The 25,168-nt window shown below is 38.1% G+C and overlaps 1 protein-coding gene and 1 long non-coding RNA gene across 2 annotated transcripts in view; one reads left to right on the forward strand and one right to left on the reverse strand.

The window, feature by feature from the left end:
- The window catches only part of BTBD9 (BTB domain containing 9), a 152,614-nt gene that overhangs the window by 85,830 nt on the left and 41,616 nt on the right, over positions 1-25,168 (reverse strand). The gene's annotated exons all lie outside the window — the stretch shown is intronic.
- Positions 1,164-25,134, forward strand: LOC310704162. Its single transcript, XR_014524614.1, has 4 exons — positions 1,164-1,287; positions 22,561-22,642; positions 24,328-24,433; positions 25,023-25,134. It is a non-coding gene; the product is annotated as an uncharacterized lncRNA (long non-coding RNA).

Consider the following 25,168-nt stretch of genomic DNA (forward strand, 5'->3'; position numbering starts at 1 on the left):
AGGAAGCCACCAACAGCTTATCATACTCATGGGTGTATAGGAATGCAAAGGAACAGTACCTGATTACAGAGGCTATTAGCACACCAAGTTGGAGGGGAGGAAATGAAAGAAAGAGAAAATATGGAGGAGTGTGAGAGGAGGAAAGAAGGCAAATGGGATAGACCAAGGGAGATAAAAAAAGGATAAGTGCCTGAGGCTGCCATTGCTCCTTCCCAAACCCCATATCCCTTGTCACCTGTGAGCCACAGGAAGCCTCTGCTAACTAATTCCACAATGATGGTTGCCTGCTGTGATTCAAAAGTCCAAGTGGGCATTGGGCAGCTGCCCTGGAACTGGAGAACTTGTGTGGTGTCCCCTAGGGTAGGGAAGAAGGTGAGTGAGTAAAGAGGGAGGGATGGGAGAGCTAGAGGGAATGGCCAGGAGAAGTATTGAGGGAAATTAGAAACTTAAATACGAAGGGTGGTACTGAACTGAGTTTTACTCAGAGGAGACATATTAAAATAAATGGACCTAACTTAGTCACGGTCATTAATTTCAAAGGGTTTACTCGGATTAAACCTTAGTTGAATACCACCCAAAGGTTAATAAAAATTTTGGGAGACGGAATCTGTTATAGGAGAAGTGAACACAAAAGAGGCAATATGGATAGATGAAAGAAACTGACATTTTGTGGGGTGCAATTAAAAAAGAACATCAACACAGCGAAGAAATTTAGCAATTTGGAAAGAGCCATTATCAATAGAAAATGTCACTAACTGCTGGCTGACTGCGCCAAATTCCCCCTAAAATGGGCAAAATGTGAATTCTACTAAGCAAGTTTTTATCAGCTCATAGTCTCTTTGTAGAGCAGTTGATGATAGCATCTGAATCACTCTAGAAATATGATACAAGAATAAGAATGCTGGAATGCACATCTCCATACCATTGCCCTGAACAGGAGCTTAATGTTAAATAAATAGTATATTCTGGAAAACATCATGACTCAGGCTCTTCTGAGATCCCTATGCAAACCATGCATTCCATGGTTGGCATAACTCACTTACTAGTGTAAAAACTTAGTAAAAGTTTTTAAAGGTGTATAGATAATGGCTGGATATAGATAATCATTAATGCATTTTTAAAATCCTAAAGCTGCAACTGAATTCTCTTTGGCAGATTTATCCCACTGCTAAAATCAGCAGGATGCTACAGAAGACCCAAATTCAAACTATTTAATTTCATTATGGGTCTTTTTGTACAGAAGTCCTGATGAACACTTTGAGAACCACAAAAAGAAACAGAGCACTGGTAAGACTGCAGAGCTATAATTGCATCCTACTATCCTTCTTCATGTGATTCAGATGAAAAATCAAGTAATCCCATTAAGCATAATTCTGCCCAGAGACAATTTCCAAAAGTCAGTTAGCAAATTGCTGAAGACAATGAAGCATCACGTAATCATATCTACTAATCTGTAGGTGAGTGCAGTTGGAGATAAAAGACATAAATGTAATGTGTTGTATCACCAAATTTGTGATGACCAATAATTCATATGAAATAATTCATACCCTAATTATTTAAACAGATACAGAAACACGTTCATCTCTTCTTGTTGCTTTTGCTTGTTATTGAGGTTGATAAAGACAAAAACAAAAAAGCCCAGCTGAAAAGAACAAATCTTCCAATCTTTTTTCCATCCAACTTTCCTTAAAGGAAAGATAATTTGAGTAACTTAAGTCTTCTATATCCTATATAACTATAATAGTGGGAACATAATTCTTCTTCTAAAACCTGGCAATCAATATTTTTGCTGCTACTGAAAAACGGAAAATAATTTCAACCTTGGAATGGTCTCTAATGCAACCAAGAAGCCTTTTATGAAGCTACATACCACTGTAGTCATACTGAGTTATAGCATCAATATGAGTGCTATATGCATTTTATATAGCAGTTCTTCAGCTATCTTTTAATATTTTCATACCAGTTTAAAATAACAAAATATTCCTGAGAGTCTGGCGGTAATGCATAGTAGTCTGCCATTTGACAGAAACAAGGCCTGAAAGGTGTCCGAGTTGCAGAAATAACTCATTTTTCCTTTTCTTTTCTTTTACACCTAGTGTAGGAAATCATGAAGAGTAAAAGCAGTTTTTTTTTAATGGGAACTCCTATAAAGATTACTATGTATTCTATAAAACCCTAAACAGGGTGGGCACTTCATTCATTCTGCCCTATACCCGAGGTCCACAGGGCAGTTTACAATATAAAAACACAATGGAGATACATATTATGATGCATAATATAATAATAAACAAAAACTATGCCCCACCCTCCTCTCTCACACACAGTTTAAAAGGCCTTCAATTGTTTAATTAGCCAAAGGCCTAGGAAAAGAGGAACGTTTCTGCCTGGTGCCTAAAGTCTGTAACAAAGCAAGCCGCCCTGGAGGAGAGCATTCCACAAACCTCAGAAAAGGCCCATTCTTGAGTTTCCACCCTCTGGACCACTTTGGGAGGGGCCACATGAAGCAGGGCCCCAGATCATGATTGCAGGGTCTAGGCTGATTAATATGGAAAGAAGTGGTCCTTGGGGTATTGCAGTCCTGAGTCATTTAAGACTTTACAGGTCAAAACCAACACTTTGAACTGGGGCTGGAAATTAATTGGCAGCCAGTGCAGTTGGGCCAGGATTGCTCAAACCATCTTGCCCTGATGAGCAACTTGGCTGATTAATTCTGCACCAGCTGAAGTTTCTGAACCATATTCAGAAGCAGCTCCGTGTATAACACAATGCAGTAATCTAATCTACAGGTTACTAGAGCATAAACAGTTAGGCTACCCTTTTCCAGACAGGAGCACACCTGGGGCCCCATCCTGCTCTGTGCCACTGAGGCCACCTGAGCCTCAACTGACAGCAAAGACACCTGCATTGTTTTATAATGTTGTTACCTATCCTTTGGCATTGCAGAGGGTTCCTTTCCAATTCTACGATTCTAGGATTCTATGAACCCCGGTATAAAAACATGGCCAACTTCATCCAAAGGGAATCCTTAAGCAAAATATTAATACAAGCATTTTTCTTGTTAAAAAGGACTTCATGGCATGTCAAGACAGTCAGTCATTTTTATAAAGGGCATTTGAGGTTTGGAAGTTAAAGAATGTCTAAAATAATAATAATAAACCAAACAGCTCCCCCCCCTCCTAGAGTAATATCAAAGTATTCCCCTCCTGTATTTGCTGTCGTGCATATGCTTTAAATGAGTCTGACATTTTATGGTGGCTTGAACAAACTTCTAGTGCATTCATAAAACTTCTCAACAGATCATATAGGAGGTGATATGAATAGGTCTGTTAACAAGGGCTGGATCCAAAAGCACATTTCCTCATGAGGAAGGCATCTTCTATACATGGAAAAGCTGTTTAAATCTTGCATTAAGATCTTGGCACAGCAAAAGTGAAATGACATTGAGAGATGTATTTCCAATTGCATGAGAACTAATATAAAATCCTGACAATTATGGTACTGAGTGAATTCTTGTGCAGGTGCCTGCAGAATATCAGTGGTGACAGTTGTCCTTCCATTCATGTTCTTAGGATACAATTCAATAAATCAAGGTTTATAGAAAACATAAATATAATTTTATATGCAGCCGAAAGTCTAAACCTATGGCTTTAAACTAGTTTTGTTTCACTGGCACCAACAGGACTAAGCAAGCTTAAATTCAAGTACTTATGTTTAATTGGCATGTGAATTGTGGTATTAATGAGTTACACTGGATTTGAAATGCTGATGTTAGTTTTTTTCTCTTCTGAAACTTGCTGCTTCAAGCTCGAACAACATCTTACCATTTACATCAGCGGAAAAAAGAAAGTGGTAAAAACCTACCCGAAGTACAGAGTGAAACAAGAACTAAATGCATTTGTAAGAACAGTGGACTCCAGAGGAAGCATGCATTATCCACTGAATGAACTAGAGCCAAGATCCATTAAATATAATATGAAACTTCATTCCTAGAGAAGTCAAGTAAGCTTTAACCTTAAAATGTACATGATATCATAGTATAAAATCAGTCCTTTTCAAAGCTTTGAATTTCATTGCCTCATGGGGGAAAAATTCCAGCTTCCCACTTTCAGCAAAAAGTACCCTGGATACTAAAATACACATTTTCTACAGTATCACTTACTTTGCTTTCAAGTATAAGGGCTTACTAACTTGCATTATATTTTGTAAACTATGCAACATAGTTACTAGCTAACAGCTAATTACTGCTGCCCTCCAAAGAACGGGACACAGCCAGCAAATGCCATTTATTTTTTAAAGGTTATTAATCAGGAGTGGACAATGCACCAGATTCAATAGAGTCACAGGGTCAGTTATTTTTAAATCCTACTGTATTTTATGGAAGGGAAGAAAGGTGGTAAAGGAAACCATAAATTCACATTAAGAACAAACTCACATTACCTGCAACAAATAATTCTAGTTATTTTTAACAAGAACAGCTTTTCTCCACACCAGGGACTCATTTGAATAGTCTCTGAAACATAGAACCACATTCTCCCCAAGCTCAGATGCTATCAACCAAACTGTTTGTGTAAATTTATTATCTGTGACAAACACAGTTTAAGAAGATGACAGATTTTCACATTAAGCAGTAAAAGAACGCTTAACATTGGAAATTTGTATAACAATTTGAGAGTAAAAAGCATTATTATAATCTCTCAACTCTTCTGCCAACCCGTCTTCCCAATGACCTTCCGCAAAAAACCTAATTCTTAAGTCATGCAAAGCTAAAGCCTGTTTTTCAATTTATCCGAGATTTGCTCACCTGAAGAAAATTAGTGAAATTATAGCATTCTACATCACAGGCTACCATTATCAAACTAAAGTGAAAGTGGACAACTAACTAAACTTTTTCATTTCATTGCACAATGTGTGGAAGAGACAAAGAATATTAATTTTAAATAATTTTGACCTTGCCTAGGTCCTTTGCTACCATCCCTCATTTTTAAATTAAGCACACACTTCTGCTGGGTACAAGCTTGTCCTTGGCCACAATTTAGGTGATACAAAACAGAGCCTCTTTACCCATAGGTGCAATAAAGCCTCAGTGAACTGAATTATAATTTCACGTATAATGCCCCACTATCGGAACCCTTTCTAACATTTACCAAAAACCATTTAGTAACCTTCATAATAAATGCAGCTCAGTCCCTACAAGCCCATCTGTTACCAAAAGTACTTGGGAAAGGCAGCAACTTCCGTTTTTTTGCATGATCTCCAGGCATCAAACAACAGCATTTCTATTTGATAGCATCAGTGTGCAAATTTTAAACACTTAGAAATGTTTCAAGTGCCATTTCACTAATTGATGTTGTTTCTGGCAAAAGCTTACATGTGATCTCCCCTGTTGTCAGAAGTAGTAATATATGCTTGAAGAAGACCTCCAAATTATCCTAGCTCTATATGTCAGAGTCATCAAGATAGACCCTTCATAATCACTGCTGGGGGGGGCAGGGGGAGCCATGACTAGTGAGATAGGAAAAGCTCAGAGCAGACATCTTGCAAGCAAACTAGGCATCCAAAGCAGAATTTTTACCCAGAAAGCAGTTCAATGGGTAGAAAGCATTGTTAAAAGTGGAACATATATATGTAGAACATGCTACAGAGAGAGAAAAATAAGCATAGCTTCTTAGAAGTGAAGTCTTACAATACTAATATTTTAAAATATTTGAGGGTTTCTGCAAGCATATGGGAAAGGAATGATCCAGTAAAAATTGTGCACTTGGACTTCCCATAAATCTTTGGCATATAAAATTGAACAACACACACATGTATAATATCATAAATGGATTATATTGTCCTTGATGAGCTCACTAATTACTTCTGACTCCAGGTCATTTATGAAAAAGTATAGTTGGAATTTTCATCTTACAGCTATTCAGTTTACTTATGATTATACTAGGAAATATTTTAGGGTCCAAAAACTCACTAAAATGTGCTATATTATTGGAAAACAACATATTTATGGTTTGTATCCAACATTAGTTGTAATCAGAGTAGACCCATTCAAATTAATTGGCATTGCTAACTTAGTTACGTTAATTTCTGTGGGTTTACTCCATGTATAACTTTGTTGAATACAATCAAATGTAAGGAATGTGGAATGACAATTTAATTAAAGTTTGAAACTGACAACGCCATGTTAGGAAGGAAGGAAGCATTGAAACTAAAATGATGACATGGCTTCAAATCAGGGATTTTACTAGTTACTTTGGAAAACTGTCTATAATATGGAAACCGCATAAAACAGAGAGAACTGGAAAATGTAGTTAGACCTGTTGGTCATTCTAGATCAGGCATTTCAGAAACATCTTCTTTTCTGTACCTAATGCTTTTAGGGACCACATAGGTTATTCTAGCCAGCTCACAGATCTATAGACATATGAAGATCAAGGAAGATCCACACATTCATTACGAATGTCACTGTATAATGTTGCAGGGTATAACATGATGCTGTAGAATGTGATTCATTAGGAGTTTGTTGATCACTGGGTTTTTACTGGATTGCATTCAAGATTTTGCCAGTAAGAATTCACTGGCTGATATCTATACACAGCTTTTAGATATCTCTAAATACATTTATACACTGCTTTCAAAAATTGCAAAAACATCTAAGTGGAATGTAGAGGAGGGTCTCTCTGTCAGATCACAGGCTGTGGATAAACTGGTATGAAAAGTGGTTGCCTTGAAGGTATCCAGGGCTTTAATCACCAGCCCCACTCAGTTTGGTGCCATCTGCAAATTTGAGCACCCCCTCTATTCTCTTCCCCAAGCCATGTTAAAGATGGGTCCTTCGTGCACACAACTATTTCAGGATATTTTTGACAGGTAATAGCAATTGTGGGCTTATTTTTGAGGCTGGGTTACCAGATGCTGCAGTAAAACATTAGGAGATGGTTACTTCCATCACACCCTGTTATAGTGAGTTTCCTAGCTACAGTTTCTGGCTGTTTAGACAGTGCTGCCTAGACTGATCTTTACTTATGGGATATTTAATAAGGTAGTTCTTAAAATAGCAGAGTTCCCAGTTGATAAATTATGTTACGATAACACGTTTAGGAGACAGAACATCTAAACACCATTTAAACACAACTGCTTACATTCTTAGTAAGAACCAGGGAAGGTTTCTTTTCTTCACTGAGAAACATTTCAGATCTTTTTACAAGACATTTTCTTCATGTCCTGCTGCGCACAGTCTGGCAACAAAGAAAATGTCACATGCAGCTAAAAAGGATTTTTTTAAAAAGAATCTCATGCAAATGATGTGTTTGTAACTTTGGAGCTGGCTTAAAGCTAAGGAAGAGGAGAAGACGGCAGCATCATTATCAGAAGTTACCCAGAGTGATTGTTTGATTGGAATAAATAATGGTGAACAGATTGAAGTGATGAAGGTAAAGAGTAGTAGGCTAATGTGTGTATGGGTTAGGGGCCAAACACAGAAACAGATTTGAAAGGGGGGATGCAAGGGAGTGAATGAGAAGTGTATTAACTTAGGGGTGCTGGAAAAGCAACCACCTATGATTTGGAAGGGTGGCAGTATGTGAGGGACAGCAGAATATCCAACAGCAGCAGTCATGTCTCAATAATTTTAATTTTTTAAAGTTTCATTCACCTTAGGATTTGCAATGTTGCTGAACCTTGAAATGTTCAAAAATAATCCTACTTAAATCATATATTCAGTCTGTCCAAACAGAAGCTGTGCAGCTTTTAGATACTGGAATTCCCCCCAGATAATTTTAGAAAAAGTTGATAAAAAAGACAATGACTCAGAATACTTTGCAAACTCTTGCCATGACAATTTTGAAAGGAAATGTATATAATCTGATGAATTCAGATACTTACTATCTCTACAATATCAGTTCTTATAGCCTAGAATTCTTATTATACTGTATCTGTTTTTTTAATGGTTATCATCATATAGTGCTACTCTGCATCTTAAATAAATTGCATAAATTGAATTAAAATTGTTACCATGTCTACATATTTTCCTTAAGATCTTTATTTGTTCACACCACTTTTTGACTGTTACCCCAGAGATGATCTCAAAACACTGAGATAAAGCAACCTTTACAGGAATCTTATCTGGCAGCCAATTCAAATTAGTAGTCTGAACTTCACCTTCATCAACATATCAGAACAATTTATCTGTGTCATACATATTATATAGTCATCCTGATATTTTTATTTTTATTCCACCTAGGAAATTCCATATTTAAACCTGTCCCTTGTTCAGATCAACAAATGGGCAAACAATTGAATACATTATATTCAATTACCTAAGACAAACCTTAGCAGCAAACTGTACACATTACCTATTATTTCATTCCAAAAGATAACTGATCATAGAGTTGAAGGGGACTCGCAGGCTATCCCATTCAAGTCCCTGTTTTATGAAAGAAATAAAGAGCTACAGAAAGATGTTTAAAATGCAGTTAAGTATTTCTGTAAAAATACAGTGTGCATGGAAAATCCCATATACTAAGTAACTGCTCCAGCAGAACAACTTACATAAGTACAATAAAACATCCCATTTAGTGCCCCTACAGAATAACCCTCCAAATAAACTCCAGAGAGTTGGGGGGGGGAGTCAAGAGTAGATTTGGGGTGACAGAGAGAGGAGAGTGAGGGAAAAGTTCCATTCTGCTCATGGAAATAATTTTGCTCACACACTGACTTAGTTGGATACAACCCTAGAACATCCCAGAGACAGAAAGAAGAACTTAGAAATGATGCTGATCTTGATTTCTGATTTTGTGTATAGAAAGAAACAAACAGTTCATTCCAACCAGAATATTTGTTTCCCTTACAGGAATGTAGTTTTTATTCATTTCAAAGTCTCTGGCCTTTTTACACAAACTTTTTTTTTTTTAGAAGCCAGCAACTCTGTGTAATTGCCTTAGCAATGCCAGAACAGCATCTGATCCTAATAGGTCAGCATTGATCACTCTAAACCAATTGGTTCCTTCATTAGAGAGAAACAAGAATATAAAAAAGGCAGGTGGTTGTTGCACAGGTAGGTGGACTGAATTGTCTCTTAACTCACTTTCCCCTCATTAACAAGCAGCTGATCGATCAAGCGCCTGCTCAGAATCCCCCAAAACTATTAATCATGTTTGATGCTTTTAAAAAAAAACCTGGTCCAAGGAAAGAGTATTTCATACTTTATATTCTGAATTCTATCTGCAGACCCTTCTCCCGCTTCCATTTCTTCAAAAACTACTTGTTTTTCTCACATTTCATTTTGCAGGAACAATGAAGAAAAAATCCCAATTAGCTCAGTTATTCCTAAGTAAGAATCTTTGGATCCTGACACTTCATTCCAAGTACTTCAGTATATTGAGCAAGCTAATGAGGGACAGAGGGTAAAAAGGGATAAGCGGAGGGCAGGAACAGGAGAAGAACACCAAAGGGAAGAAAGTAGAGAAGGTACAGAAGATCAAAAGTTAAAGAAAGGGCAGCAGAGAAAATCAATGGTGGGAAACTTGTGATGTGGAAGTCCTGCGGTTCTAGTTTAGCATGCATATACATTTTAAAGAAAAGGTACGGCTTTATGGAGAAATAAACATTGTCCACTTTCTATTTCACACTATTAGGGAAGGAAAACTGAACATTATATTTCTATCCCACCCTTTACAGACCTATAACTGAGTTCAGTGGTGCACCTTTCTGTGATTTCGTTTTCTTATTCCTGTCTGCAAGAGAAGCTGGCATCAACAGAACAGGTCTCTTACCAAATGAGCTGATATTATATATATCTATGAAACAAAGCTATTCAAAGTTCTGAAGTCTGCAAGAATTGTGAATGCTTAGCTCTGTACTATTTCTAGAGGGCAAACAACTGCAGATAATGTCTGAAAACAAGCATGAAAATGGCACCCATAAAACCTTTCAGTGCTTCTTCGTGTCCCCCCCCAAAAACCCCTTATGCTTGGAATGTAACAAAACATTATGAAATGTGCCTCACAGATCTCTCCAAGGCTATATTTGATGAACAGAAAGAAAATGAGAGAGAAGAAAACATATTTTAAAATATTTAGCAATATAAAAATGCTTTTTCTTTTTCCCATTTCATAATGCCTCCTTCATATTATAAACGTGTAAAGTTGCAGCAGGAAATGGTAAATAGCTTTAGCTTCTGAGATCAAGAATGTATGTGAACTGACTGAACATAAAATCCAATATTTGTTTGGTGTGTTTTTTAATGCTTTTAACTGCCAGTCTATAGCCAGTGACTTTCAATCTTCAGTTTCTCAAATTGCTGCATTTAGAGGAAACAGAGGGTCAAACAAAATGTTGAGCTTTATGGTGTTCCTGGAAGTCAATAATAATAATAATAATAATAATAATAATAATAATAATAATAATAATAATAATAATTTGTATCTCGCCCATCTGACTGGGTTGCCCCAGCCACTCTGGGTGGCTTCCAACATATATAAAAACATAGTAAAACATTAAACCTTAAAAAGCTTCCTTATACAGGGCTGCCTTCAGATGTTTCCCAAATATTGTATAATTACTCATCTCCTTAACATGTGGTGGGAGTTCCACAGGGTGGGTGCCACGACCGAGAAGCCCCTCTGCCAGGTTCCCTGTAGCTTCGCTTCTCGTAGTGTGGGAACTGCCAGAAGGCCCTCAGTGCTAAATCTCAGTGTCCGGGCTGAATGATGGGGGTGGAGATGCTCTTTCAGGTATACAGGGCCAAGGCCATTAGGGCTTTAAAGGTCAGCACCAACACTTTGAAGTGTGCTTGGAAATATACGGGGAGTCAATGTTATGTCTTTCAGGATCAGTGTTATATGGTCCGAATTCACCTTCATAGGCAGCCCCATGTAGAGTGAATTGCAGTAGTCCAAGTGGGAGATAACTAGAGAATGCACCAGTCTGGCAAGACAGTCCGTGGGCAGGTAGAGTCTCAGCCTGCGTACCAGATGGAGCTGGTAGACAGCTGCCCTGGACACAGAATTAACCTGACTCCACAACAGCAGCAAGAATACTTATTGCAAAGTATTGGAAGACGCAAGATCTACCCACCCTGGAAGAATGGCAGATGAAGGTGATGGACTACATGGAACTGGTGGAAATGACTGGCAGAATCCGAGACCAGGGAGAAGAGTCGGTGGAAGAAGATTGGAAGAAATTTAAAGACTATTTACAGAAATATTGCAAAATTAATGAATGTTAGAATGATGTCAGAATGAAGTTAAGTGGTTTAAGCAGTAATGTTTTAAAGGTGTATGAAAAATGGATTAATAACAGGTGAGAACTCAAAAGTTATATTATATTAAATTAAAGGATTAAGATAAAAATAAAGAGTGAAAGAAACTGCTGAATTAACTAACTGAACTGGAATACAAAAAAGGGAGGTGTGAGGAGGTCAGGGAAGCAAGGATATGAATATATGATATGGAAAGATTGATGTGGTTTTTTTCTTTTTTAAATGTTTTTTATCTTTTTTCTCTATTTTGTATTTTTCTTTTTTTTCTTTTCTTTTTATTGTTGTTTTTTCATCTAAATTTTTTACTTATGTAACTTTTTTCCTTTGAAAACTTAATAAATATCATTTAAAAAAACAAAACAGAATTAACCTGACTCTATGGACAGCTGTGAGTCCAAAATAACTCCCAGGCTGTGCACCTGGTCCTTCAAGGGCAGTTACCCCATTCAGGACCAGGGAGTCCCCCACACCTGCCCACACCTGACACAGAAACACCCCCCCAATAATATTTTATTAAGGCTTTTTGTAATATAGTAAGATAAAAGAAACTAATTTAAATCAAAACAAAAACAGAGAATGAAAAAGAAAAAGAAAACACAGACCCTCTCTCAAAGGTAGATCTTAGTCCACATCTCACACAGAAGGGAGTGGATCCTCCCAGTTCTCACCTGGGACCTTCCCTTTCTTCTCCCAGCCTCTCACCCTGGGAGATCTTCCCATCCCTGTTTTGCACACAGGATCCTTCAGCAGCCAGCAGTCACCTTCATGTGTGTACAATCCCTTCAGTGACCCAGGGTAGAGGACACCAAAAGAAACAAAACAGAAGCAAAAGCGAAGAATTTTGATCCACCTACCTTCCCCCCACCTCTCTCCCACAAGCACAAAGACCTACATAGAATTGTGTCTAGGCATCTCTTGTCAGGTATAAGCTGACAACCAATCTAGAAACTATCCTCAGGTCCTTCACTCTGAAAATGCTAGCAAGGTAAATGCATTAACAGGTGCCTTTAAAAAGAAGCTGTATCAACCTTTCACTAACACATTGCATTCATCTTCAAAAGGATGAACGAGTCTTATTTAAAAGTTAAATATGGTTCCCTTGACAGCAATAGCTTCTGAGTAGGAAACAAATCTTATAATTATGTCACAGCTGCTTCATAAAATTGCTTTTCTGCTTCCTTGTACCTGGTGCCATTGATCTGGGTATAAACATTATAGGAAGGGGGGATGGGCAATCAAGAGGATGTAGAAGCATCCAAAAATAAGTGCGGGTGTAATACACACTAATAGTTTCCTTACTTTTGTTATCAAAAATCAAGAGACTGGGTCAATTCAGATAAACTGCCAAAGCATGATTTGGAGCATCAGAAATGACTCTCATGCTTGCGTGCTTCCTCATCTTTTCATATATTCTAATTTTCTCACTTCCTGACATGGGGTGGGGGGTGGGAGCAGGGAAGCAGCAATTCTGGCTTGGAGTGCACAAACTGATTTGTCAGATATTAACATTATGTCAAATTACAGCTCTAGTCTCTTTATGGTCAAAGAATCAACTTTTGAAGGTGGGAGTAAGACTGACCACACCTTTGCTAGGGCTCCGGATTACATTGTCGGGTTTACATTCATATAACTGGACACCCAGAGCAGTCCCATTCTCAGCTTCCTTTGAATCTGGAAAGGGCGAGTAGCCAATTCTGCCTTCCCCTCCATATGTTAAGTCTACATATCCTTGAAAAGGTGAGAATAAGGCTTATGTTTTGATTAAGTTGAAGAAAGCAAGCCTGAAGCTAATTTCCTATCCCCCGCCTGTCTAACTGATGGGTTCTATTTCTCCATTTTGCTTGCAGGGCTACAAAAGTAGTAACATTAATGGTTTGTTCACTTGTTACTTTCAAGGAGTAAATCTGAACCCAGTAATAACCACGGGTGCTAGAACCCACCATTCATCAAATGGAGCAAACCAGTGAATCATTATGGTGTACAAAGTTTATTCAAATAAAAGATTTCTAAAAATCTGCAAACGAACATCTTCTTTCAATCCAGGAACAGACTGAGGGATTAGCTAAATTCTACAATAACTGCAATTCACAACTGTTCATTATTTTCTCTGCACAGTACGGTATGGGAGATGCAAGGCCCAATACAGTTTAAGGGGTGAAATCTTGCTTCAGAAAGCAACAACTAAATAGGCCTATGTATGTTTTGCAAGATCTGTCTAGTCTTCCTCCAATAGAAAAGATCCATTATGTGTGATGCCAAAGAAAGAGGTGGATTTGCCCTGCCAGACCTTAAACTTTATTATGAACCAGCAGCTTTTTGCTGGCTGAGAGAATGGCTGCTTCTTGAAAACACTGAAGTGTTGGATCTAGAAGGCTTCAATAATGCATTTGGCTGGCATGCATATTTGTGGTACGATAAGGTAAAAGCACATAAAGCGTTTAAAAATCATATTGTTAGAAAAGCATTGTTTAATGTTTGGATAAGATATAAAGATTTGTTAGAAAAGAAAACCCCAAGAATACTCATCGCGAAGTATTGGAAGACACAAGATTTACCCACCTGGGAAGAATGGCAGATGAAGTTGATGGAAATGACTGGCAGAATCAGAGACCAGGGAGAAGAGTCGGTGGAAGAAGACTGGAAAAAGTTTAAAGACTATTTACAGAAATACTGTAAAATTAATGAATGTTAGAAGAATGTTGGAATGAAGTTATATGGCTTTAGTAGAAATGTTATAAGGAATTAAGTATAAATAGATTAATAGAATATTAAAGGAAAAAATAAGGTTAGAATGTGTTAAGATAATTATAGGATAGTAAACAGAGGAAGATGGAAAGGAATTGCTGAAACAATTAACAGAAGTGGAATACAAAAAGGGAGGTGTGAGGAGGTCGTTGAAATAAGTGAATGAAAGATAAGATACTGAAATTGTTTGATGTGTTTTAAACTTTTTTTGTATTGTTTTGTTAGTTTAATGTGTTAATGTTATGTAGTATTTCTTTATTGTATTGTATTGTTCTTTTTTTGTAGTGTTTAAATTGTTGGAAAAGTAATAAATATTATTCTCAAAAAAAAAAAAAGATCCACCATGTGCATGCACACAATACATATACACCCCACAACTTGGCTCCCCCTTTTCCCTAGCAAACATCAGGAACATATTCAACTCTGCTTCCCTTGTGGATAGGGAATTGTGTGTGCAATCTTGCGCAATCCCTGTTTAACCCTTTGTGTGTTCAGGTGAATGTTTCGATTGTGTCAGTATCGTTCATGATTGTGTTCAGCTTGGTTTGTGCCAGACTCTAGCAAGGTGAAATTCTCTCCGTAATTGTCAATTCTACACAAGCTGAACTGAATCAATGTTATTAATTTCTTTCCTTCTAATTTGCATATCACAATTATATTTGAGTGAAAGCTAAAATTAAATATAAAGACACTTAAATAGACAATTAAATATATCAAGACTTAATAGGCACTATTACAATTAAAGGATTATAATCATTAGAATTACTGGTCTTCCTATTTTGACGACGGTCTTGCTATGCTTCTAAAATTGTTTAGCCTACATTTCACTGAAGTTAAGGAATTGAACTACCACATAGCAACATTTTCTATTTCCATTTTGTTCACTTGTTCTCTCACCTAACCCATAATGCACCAAAAGGTCTCAATTTTCAGCAATCTATTTCAAGTTTTAAAAGAACAGAGCCATTACTTACTGTCTTTGCAGAAATCCCATTTACTCAGACGAATAAATGTGAGCAACAAGATTAAAATACTATAAACCAACTGTCTTTAAATAAAAGGTAATCAATACATGTAGTAAATAGCAGAACTGAGTGATTCTGAAGAACTTCAGTTAATACTTTAACAAATTGGGGAAGTAAGTCCCATTAATTAAATGCTGCAGAATTTGGGAGAATATTAACAACATTTCACCTAAGCTCAGCTAATGCCAGTAACTGGATCGGTGACAGAATTAGGCCTTAAGGGACTTCTCAATCATAGAATTGTAGAGTTGGACGGGAACCTGAGGGTCATCTAGTCTATCTCCCTGCTATGCAGGAGTCTCAATGAAAACATCCATGACAGATGGTCATCCAACCTCTGCTTAAAATCCTCCAATGAAGGAGAGTCCACCACCTTCCAAAGGAGTCCATTCCACTGTCAAACAGCTCTGACCATCAGAAAATTATTCCTTTAGTGTTTAGCTAGAATCCTGTGGCACCCACTTGTCACTGTTTTCCAGGATTATGAGGAACCATTAGTGAGCACTCTTTGGGTTTGGTCAGTCAACCAGCTACAAATCCACCTAACAGTTACCTCGTCCAGCCCGCGTTTCACCAGCTTCTTGGCAAGAATGTCATGTGGGACTATGTCAAAAGCCTTACTGAAACCAAGTTACACTGCACCAACAGTATTCCCCTGATCCACCAAGCTTGTAACTCCATCAAAAAAAAAAAGAAATGAGCTTCGTCTGGCATGATGAAACTCATGCTGGGTCTTAGTAATCACGGCAATCTTTTCTAAGTGCTCACAGACTGACCATTTAACTATCTGTTCTTTTACCTTTTCTGGTATCCACATCAAGCTGACCAGTTGGTAGTTATCTGGGTCTTGTTGTTTGGTTTTTGAAGATGGGGGCATTTTTTCACCTCTAGTCTGCAGGGTCCCCACCTGTTCTCCAAGAATCTTCCAAGATTATAAACAGGCTCTTGAGATTACATCCACAAACTCCTTTAGTAACCTTGGGTGCAGTTCACCAGGCCCTGGAGATATGAATTCACTTTAAGTAACTAGTGGTTCCCTGACCATCCCTATTCCTATCTGGGGCTGCAGCTCCCTCCTTGCATTGTTTATTCTGTTATCACCAGGTTGGGCACTGCTTTCCTTTTGGGTGAAGACAGAAGCAAAGTAGGTGTTGAGCACTTCCGCTTTCTCTCTGTCACCCAATAGCATTTCTTCTCCTCCTCCATGCAGAGGACCTACTACTTGCTTGTTGCTTTGAACATAGCCAGATAAACTTTTTAAAAATGAGTTTATTAGTATCAGTTAAAGGAGTTGTTGCCTTTTACCAAGTCTGAAAACATCCTGGAAGCCTCCAATATGCAATGCTTAGTTGTACATTAAGCATAGAAACATTAAGCATAGAAACTACTAGCAGACACCTATACTGATGAACAGTCCGTACCACCATCTCACTGCTATTCTGAGTTATGCTGTGCTGATTCAGAGGTGGATTTATTAATGTATACACACTGTTTTCTTGCTAACAGGTCCTCTGAATCAAGTAACTTTTTATTACGCTGTCCCTTTGGAAGTAGTCTGAAAAATATTAATAGCATTAGTTATATTTTGACCTGCTGTTTGATCTATAAAACGTGAACAGCAGCTTCTTCTCAATATGTGCGGTCACCAAGGGACAGAGAACAACCAACTGCTAAGTCAGGAAAAGTATTGGAGTCAGGAAAAGTATTGCACTCTCTGTGCATTCAATTGTTCATAGCTTTGTGTAGAAGGCAAAGTTATGGGAGGATATTAGAAATGTTTATGAAACTATCTCCCTTTGGATTCCTTCACAATTTTTTGGGATCTGAATTACCTAATCTTTGTCTGAGAGTGTGTTAGCAAGTTAGCATTCTTCCCAAAAGATTCTGGGACTTTGTTCATAGTCCTGCACATCTTTTCCCTCCCCTTTACAGATTGCCTATGCACAGATGTCCATATCTATATTCCTTAGATCAAAGATGGGGACTCTGGTCCTTTAGACACTGTGGACTCACTCTTGCTCCCCCTCCTCTGCCACTCCTGGTAATCATACCCTCCTCTGCTCTGTGTGTGCATGTGCAAGCGCAGGAGAGAGAAACAGAGAAATAGAAAATGCTAAGTGCCACGCTTGGCTCTGCTCCCATCCACTACCAGCATGTGGCTGCTGACAGATTGCGCCTGAGAGAATGAGGCCTTCAACATAAATAAGATTCCACACCCCTGGCTTAAATAATAATGTCATGTGAACTCTTTAAGTGATCAAAAAACTACTTTTTGTGTGATGTTTTAATTAACTCACACTAAGAAGCTCTAAGGAGGGTAGGGGAAACAGATATAAAGTGAAAACTTCTGGGGATCCAGCAAACCCAAAATAAAGTTTAGAAAATTTCAAACTTGAAACTGGAGGCACTGGCTGAGGAACAGGGGGGCGGGGGGAGTCCACCGCCCCCAGCACCATCAGGGAGGGGGGTACCATCGCGGCCAACACGTGTTGTGCATACCCCCACCGCACTGGGCACCACGCCCCCGAAGGCAACGTGCCATGCCCCCCCAGGACATACGGCAGCCATGCCCCCGCCTGCTCTCCGCCCCCGGTGCCAGAGCATGGAACTTCGCCACTGACTAGAGGGCAGCAAATCTGAAGTACAAAAAACCCTACGTGGGAAGGGGGACATCCGCACAGTCCTAGAAAATAGTTCAAAAGGCACTCCCTCAGAAGACTTACTCAGACATTTATATAACATTTATATCCCAAGTCTCCATTTTCATGTAAGAGAGAGTTTGCAAGGATGAGTACAAGTGAGACAATGTAAAAAACAAAACAGATAGCAAAATATGCTTAAGTTCCAGTACTTGAACTCTCATGTATTGATTGAGCTAACTGGTTACACTTCTCCCCACTCACTCCTTGACATTGGAGGTGTAAGTGACTCATGGGGAAAAACTCTAGTGAATAATATTATTCATGTCTATGGTGAGTTGCAGTTCTATAACCAGAATCAATGCAGAGCTGAAAGGATGGCATGGGGCAGGCAAAAATAAGATTTGCAGTAGAACCATTTATAGATATTGCACTTGTCCCCACCTAAACTAAAGCTAGGACCAGAATATTTCTGGGTATGGAGGAGCTAGGAAGAGGAGAGCTTTTCTTCATCCGTAACAGGTGGAATAGCAGTGTTAAATGAAAGCCCATCAGCAATTGACTTATAGTTATAACCAGCCTGCTATGCAAACAGTTTGGTCAGAAACCAGTCCCATCCAGGTCTCATTGAAGACCAAATCCACTCTAGAGCTCCACAGATCAACCTTCCACAAAAATATTAATAAGCAACTTATAACAAGCAATGCATATAAATTATTCAATAACTATACTAACTTGAAAAAGAGATGCTTTCTGCTAATAGAATTAATTATGTATTTAATCTTCTCATTCACCATAACTTGACATGTGAAGCCTGCAAATTCCTGTTTAAGAAATATGGGTTGCATTTGTTTAGCGGGGAAGCATGTAATAGGACTTTGACAAAGCCACAGATCATTTCTGAAGAGCAGATTTGGGTAAAACAATAAATTAGGAAGCACTTTACACCAACAAGGGTTCACCTCTGGCAGGCTAATTATATAGTTTAATCTTAGTTATGCGGTTAAATCTTACAAGTTATATAGTTTAATCTTACTAGTTATATAGTTTAATCTTAGCTGTTAGGTAGATTTGCAGCTGGTTTACTAGCTGAATCCAAAGAGTACTCACTAATGCTTTCTCAACATCCTGGAAAAAAGTGACAAGTGAGGTGCCACAGGGTTCTGTCCTGGGCCTGTTGTTGTTCAGCGTCTTTATAAAACTTTGATGGAGGAATTGAGGGGATGATCATCAAATTTGCAGATGACACCAAACAGGGAGGGGAGTAGCTTGTTTCAACAAAGCATATTTCAGGTTAGTCATACTTTGTCTAGGTTTGGATGTCAAAAGCTAAACTAATATGGAAGCAAATGCTTTCAAACTCATGCCTGCCTAATGTTATGAGGATGAGCCACAGCAAGCCTGGGGCCCTTCTGCCCTCCAGAGCTAGAAAAGGGGAAAGACAGCCCCCTTACTACTTCTCTCCCTTTCCAAATAAAAATACCTTCCAGTGACAGAAAAAGTATTCTCTGGTGAGGGTGGGGGATTCTGTTTTCAGCTGTCATGCTGCCCTACTGAATTTCATTATTCCTAGCACCTCAAGGAAGGCTCATTATGGAGAAGATACACAGTCTCCAGTTCCAAGAATTTTTATAGTTAAGTGAAAGGGATTCTAGCCCCTCTAACAATCCTCAACAGGAAAAAAAAATTTTTTTTTGTTTCCAGCTAGCTATTTCTGCGGGAAGTAATGATGAGTTCTTCTCCTTTATCAGAGTTTACAAGCTGACAAGCCAAGCTGACTGAGCTAAAATGAGAGACCGTCTAGACTGAATTCATCAGAAATGGAGATATTCAATATTTCAGAAGTTCTGGAAAATGTGGACAGGTTCTGCTTGTCAACATTCCCACCGTCTAATTCTCCTTTGCATTTGATTTAAAGCTCAAAAAAAGTTATGAAGAAGATTTTATGTAAATTACCAGAGAAGAGCCTGCAATGAACCTGTCAGTGATACACAGTTTCCCTTCCATTCTTTCACAAGTTATGCTTTATGGGGAAACAAGAGATAATATTTCAACAAAGCCTGCTGCATTTTCTTCACCTCTATGCGCCTAACAAATTCTCAAGAGAAATCTTAAGGACATACCTGAACACTTTTTACTATTGAACATTTTCTATGCATTTCATAGTACATTCTTACACAAAACATCAACTAAGAGGGCAGTACCACTCACTGTATGTAACTCTTTAAAAACATGGCCTGGAACAAATCAGTAAGCCCAACATGGAGATTTAAAGCAACTGTTCATGGAGAAAATAAAAATGTCTAAACAGTTGAAAAACTTTTCTTCCTTCTGGAAGCAATTTTTAGGCAGGTTACACCTTCCACTACCACAACTCTAGTTTGTTCTCAAGACTTGCTTTCAACCTGGGCTTTTGCCTAAGTATGGTACTGGTTGAGTTTTTCTACTGCTATCTTAAAATGATTAATGGGAATTGGTGAAGAGCAGACTATTATATCTGAAGCTAATGAGGGTTGGTCATTTATTACTTGATCCCTGGGATTGTGCCTGGCCTGAGACTGTGGATGAGCCTCAAACTATCACACACACCCCTGTGCTCCTTCACAGCTTGTCCAATGTGGGTAAAAATTAACAACTGAGTTGGACCAACTAGTTTTATTTTGCACACCTGTGTTCACATCAACTTCTGCCACTCACAAGAAAGATGCAGGAAGGAATGAAGACTCTCTTCTGAGCTCACCCTAAATACAATCTCAGGGGCTACATAATTAATGAATAGGTGCTTGGTGCTAAGTGCTACAATGGTGGCTATTGCTGTACATAAGAGAACGCATCCTGTGGGAAAAACCAATGTTTCAAGGTAGAAATGCAAAAATATACAGTATATTGAATGAGCTAGAAAACAATATAGACACAGTATAAATGGCCAAGATCCCAGCACATTCTCCCATCTACCAGATGGGACTTTGCTTGGATGAACCAAGGTGTACCATGGGTGTTATTAGTCCTTGTAGCCCAATTAGTGAAGGAAAACATATCTAGCATATTTCGCTGATGAGTCACCTTATTACTTTCCACAGCATTTTAGAGTTTGCATATGATGAAGTGGCACTGAGTAACCTTCACTTACTACATGATCTGGCTACAAATTAAGGGAATTTAATTACTTGCCCACAAAACCATCAGAGCAGATGCCAAGGTGTATTGGATTTAACAAAAGTTTTCCACCGTTTTCAGTCCATATGTTCTCACAACTTTCACCTTGTTGAGCAGACCGCTTTTATATAGTGTTATTTAGATGTTCCCTTGGGTTGTTTTTCTTTCCTGAATCCATCAAGAGCATAAAGCTGAATGTGCACAAGTTATGCTGTGGGCTTACTGCACTGTATAGGAGAATTATCTTGGAGCTTATTCCAGGAGGTACCGTCAGTGGTACCCCATTTCCACGTTCTTTTAAGCTCTGCAGACTGCTTGTATCATAAGTCATCATCCACATGTCTATTTTTGACACCAAATGTATTGTATTCACATTTATAAAGGTCAGCAATTGCTCAAATTTGATAAAATCTACCTACATCCAACCCACTATCCTATTTTCTTGTGCGGCTTTAACAAAAGGGAATTTTTAGTTTATATGGTTTAATTTAAACTGAGAAACAAAGTAATTCTCTTTCAGTTTTGGTACTATGAGCAGAGGTCCAATGACCAAACTTTCCTCTTTCACTCCTTTCCCCTACAATGCCCCACTCCCCCAGCAACCCTCCAAAGTAGATTTAAGGGAGGGGAGGAAGGCAAAAGAGAAGAAGAGGAACTCCCATTTGCGCATACAGGGTGCTACAATTGGATATCTTCCATGTTGCTGAATTGCATGTAATTTTGAAGTGGTCCCTAAAATGTCATTTATGAACAACATGAATCTGTGCACGCTTGTAGATGAATAGTTCAACGAATACAGGGTTAGATTGAAGTCTACCTGGTCATCAAACTGTGCACAAATAATTTTCACTCATTTATTTCACCTTTTAAAGGGAGGGCATCTTGTCTGGAAAGTTCCCACCTTAAACAATCTAACAAAAATGTCACTAGGTAGCAGTAAAGTCACATTTAATTATATGATTCAATGCTTTTTCTTTAATATGCAATGAATAAAGCTGTAAATTGGAAAAAAAATTCCCACAATTTCTTCCATTAAATTCCCTCTTTTTAAAAGCTTTGTTTCAGCATTGAAGAGTTTGTGGTTTTTATTTTATTTATTTATTTATTTATTTATTTATTTATTTATTTATTTAATTTCCCACTAACAATGCTCAAGAAATTCACTGGGTCCAAACTCACTTGATCCACAATTCCTGAACAAATGCGTAGATTGGGATGTAATTCTCCATTGCAAACTGCACTACTACACACCAAATTTTATGAGACAATCTGCTGGCTATGTTCTTCTTCAGATGACCTTGTAAAAGTGTAAGGCTTCATAGGTTTTTCACTGTGGGATCTGCGCCTTGCAGGCTGTAGTGACTGGTGCCCACTAGACCTGCCACAGCTCCGAAGTCACAGAGGTGTGGCCAAGTTATTCTGGCTTACTCTCCAACCTCCTCTGTACTGTGGACACGTAAGCATTGCAGTTTTACAAACAACACCTAACTAAACTACAAAAGTGTGCTACTTTCTTTCAGAAGCGGTCCCTCCTGTCACAATTTCTAATGTGGGTTCATGCCAAAGAAACTGTACATTCCATGGAGACTTCTCCCTGTTAAGTATGTTCAGGATTGCAGCCTGAATTGGTTAACCTTAAAGGTTCCACACAGGACTGTTAACAATTGACTCCTTAAATGTCCAGACCCATGGGAAAAGGTTATTCCCCTCCCACAGCTTATGCACTTCAACATCTTTCCAGAATGTGGAAAAAAAGAAGGTACAGGAATATTAAGACGACTTGATCCCAAAGACCAAGGTTTGAATCAGCCAAGAAACTCCAGGTACGACCTTGGGCCAGTCACTACCTGCCAATCTAACCTACCTCATAGGATTGTTGTGAGGATAACAGATGAGGGAAAGGAGACCATAAATGCCACCTTGAGCTCCTCGGAGCAAAGTTGGAACATATATAAATGTAATGCTGATGAATAAGAAATGAACAAAAAAACTAAACAAAATTTAGTTGTATAATATAACCTTCTTCAGTGGGTTATACTTTTGTGCATGCAGCTTGGCTAAAAGTTAGGTTCTTGTGGACTAATCCAAGTCTTGCAAGCAAACGGGTTTCAGGGAATTGAAACTTAAAACCCTTAAACTTATCAAGGGTTCTTCAATGAGAGCAGTAAGAGCAGACTTTCCTGAACTATAGTTTGCCCTCTTCTATTAATCTTTTACAGAAGTGCACCCTAAGCTGCACTCAAATCCCCAGGAACAGCTGTGAGGCCCAACAGGTCTGCCTAGTATATAAGTACATACTGAATGAGCCTAATGCAGACACAACAGTAACATTTTAAAGATGGTTTTGTGTTTGCTCTATGGTGTATCACTACTGTATGATGGTATGAGTTTTAGGTTCTTCTGGCATATAAACAGCACTGAAAATCTTACATGGTACAGCAGCAAGTTGGCGGCTGATGTACAAGAATGAATCAAAGCAAGACTTGATGAAACTTCTTGTTTAAATTTCATATTAACAGATGTAATTACTTTCTAATGTTGTTTTATCTTATGAACAGATATCATTACTTTCTAATGTTGTTTTATGATTACAAGGTAATGTTGTATGCTTAGTAGGTTATGTTTTATGCAGAGGAACTAATTTTTTTTATAGTATTGCCTGACATTTTCAGAAGGTAAAATTAAAATTCTTTGGTTTTCCAAAAACAGTTTACATGCTTTTTAATCAAACACAGATTTATCAAGCTAAATGTTGTCAAATCACAAAAATGATAGCAGATTTGAATTCCTCATACCCAAAAACATATTTTAAGACCCCCCTAAAGAAATTTGCAAAAATTAAGTTTCACTCCCTGAAATGATACACTTAAAGACACGCTGAATTTGAAAAATCCATATTTTAGGGAAGCGGCATGCAGATAAAGCAAGACTTCCCTTTTGAGTGCCAGTTCTCCAGCTAAAGCATTTTGAAAACAGCACTGCCGAGACATAGATCCCACAAAGAAGAATCCATAAAACCTTGTGCAACATTAGAAAGAAAGAACTGTTAAAATATACTTGACTAAATCACAAGAATTTGACAGTCCTGTATTATTTATTTAAATGCAGAAGTCAAAAGAAGTGTTGAATCAGTTTCCAATTTTATTATCTAAATTACCAGCAAAGGGTCGATGTCACTGTCTCCTCTCCCACTAGTTAAATGCCAATAACATAAAGGGGGCAATGAGAATGAGAATAGGTAGAAATATTTCCATACAGAACAAAAACAACCTCATTTTGCTGTCATAAATGCTGACAATTTCTTCTTAATGTTAAGAAAAAATAGTGTTAAAGAAGTGTCAAGCCAGACATTATAGGACACATGATGGCTTCACATGGAAAGAGCAATAAGCCTTTCTAATAGGTTTTTCTGCATCAATGCAAATACGGGAACTAATGATATGAAAATATTATTACTGAACTGCAGTTCTTCTTCTGGCCTTTTGAAACCTTTTCTTTCTTAATTGAGTTTAAGCTGCTTTGTGGACTAGAAGAAATGTTACAAACAGACTTGTCAATAATGACAAGGGAAAACGAAGCTGAGTGACAACTTCTGAAAGTCTCCGAGAATGCAGGTACATTGCTCACGGATAGCCTTAGGAGTCAATCAACAAAGCTTAGCAGTGCTTCATTATGGAGCATATCTCCCTGCCAACTTGTCCTAAGGAAACTGCACAAATTCCACTACTCAAGTAGTAATATTTAGCAGCATTTGGAGTCATAGCACTGCATTTGCATTTATATCAACCTCTCACTCAACCCTGAAGTCAGCATGAAACAGCAACAGCAACAGATATATCAAGAGATTCAAAAAGAGCCATCTTAGCTCATATATACTGAAAAAAGGACAGCCACCACTGTTCCCTACATAATATTATGTATCTTTGGACATGTGATTATTATGGCACCTCAGGGAAGGGGGAGCAGGAGGATACAACCCCCCAAGAGAAGAGGGTTCTTAAATGAAAGCCACCTTGAGCCTATATGATAGGATGGGATATATATCTACAGAAAGGCATTTGCTAATTTTCAGTTTGCAAGTAGCAAAATCTTATCTACAGTTGTTATTTTCAATGTAATCCCAACATTTATTGAAGCCGCATAATTAACATAAAACAAAGAGAACAATTGTTTCCAATATGCCTTTCTTTTCTTTTCCCACAGTATGAAATGTGGAGCTGACCTTGAAAATGTCAAGAGATAAGGCCTCCAGGCAAAGGATAAAGCAGTGAATATTCTTCTCATATCATCTGTTTTTGTAATACAAATCAAGCAGGGATACAAGCAAAACAAAAATAAATGTTTGCAGT

The sequence above is a fragment of the Podarcis liolepis genome (genome assembly GCF_965112155.1).
Source record: "Podarcis liolepis genome assembly, chromosome: 3".
Classification (NCBI taxonomy): domain Eukaryota; kingdom Metazoa; phylum Chordata; class Lepidosauria; order Squamata; family Lacertidae; genus Podarcis; species Podarcis liolepis.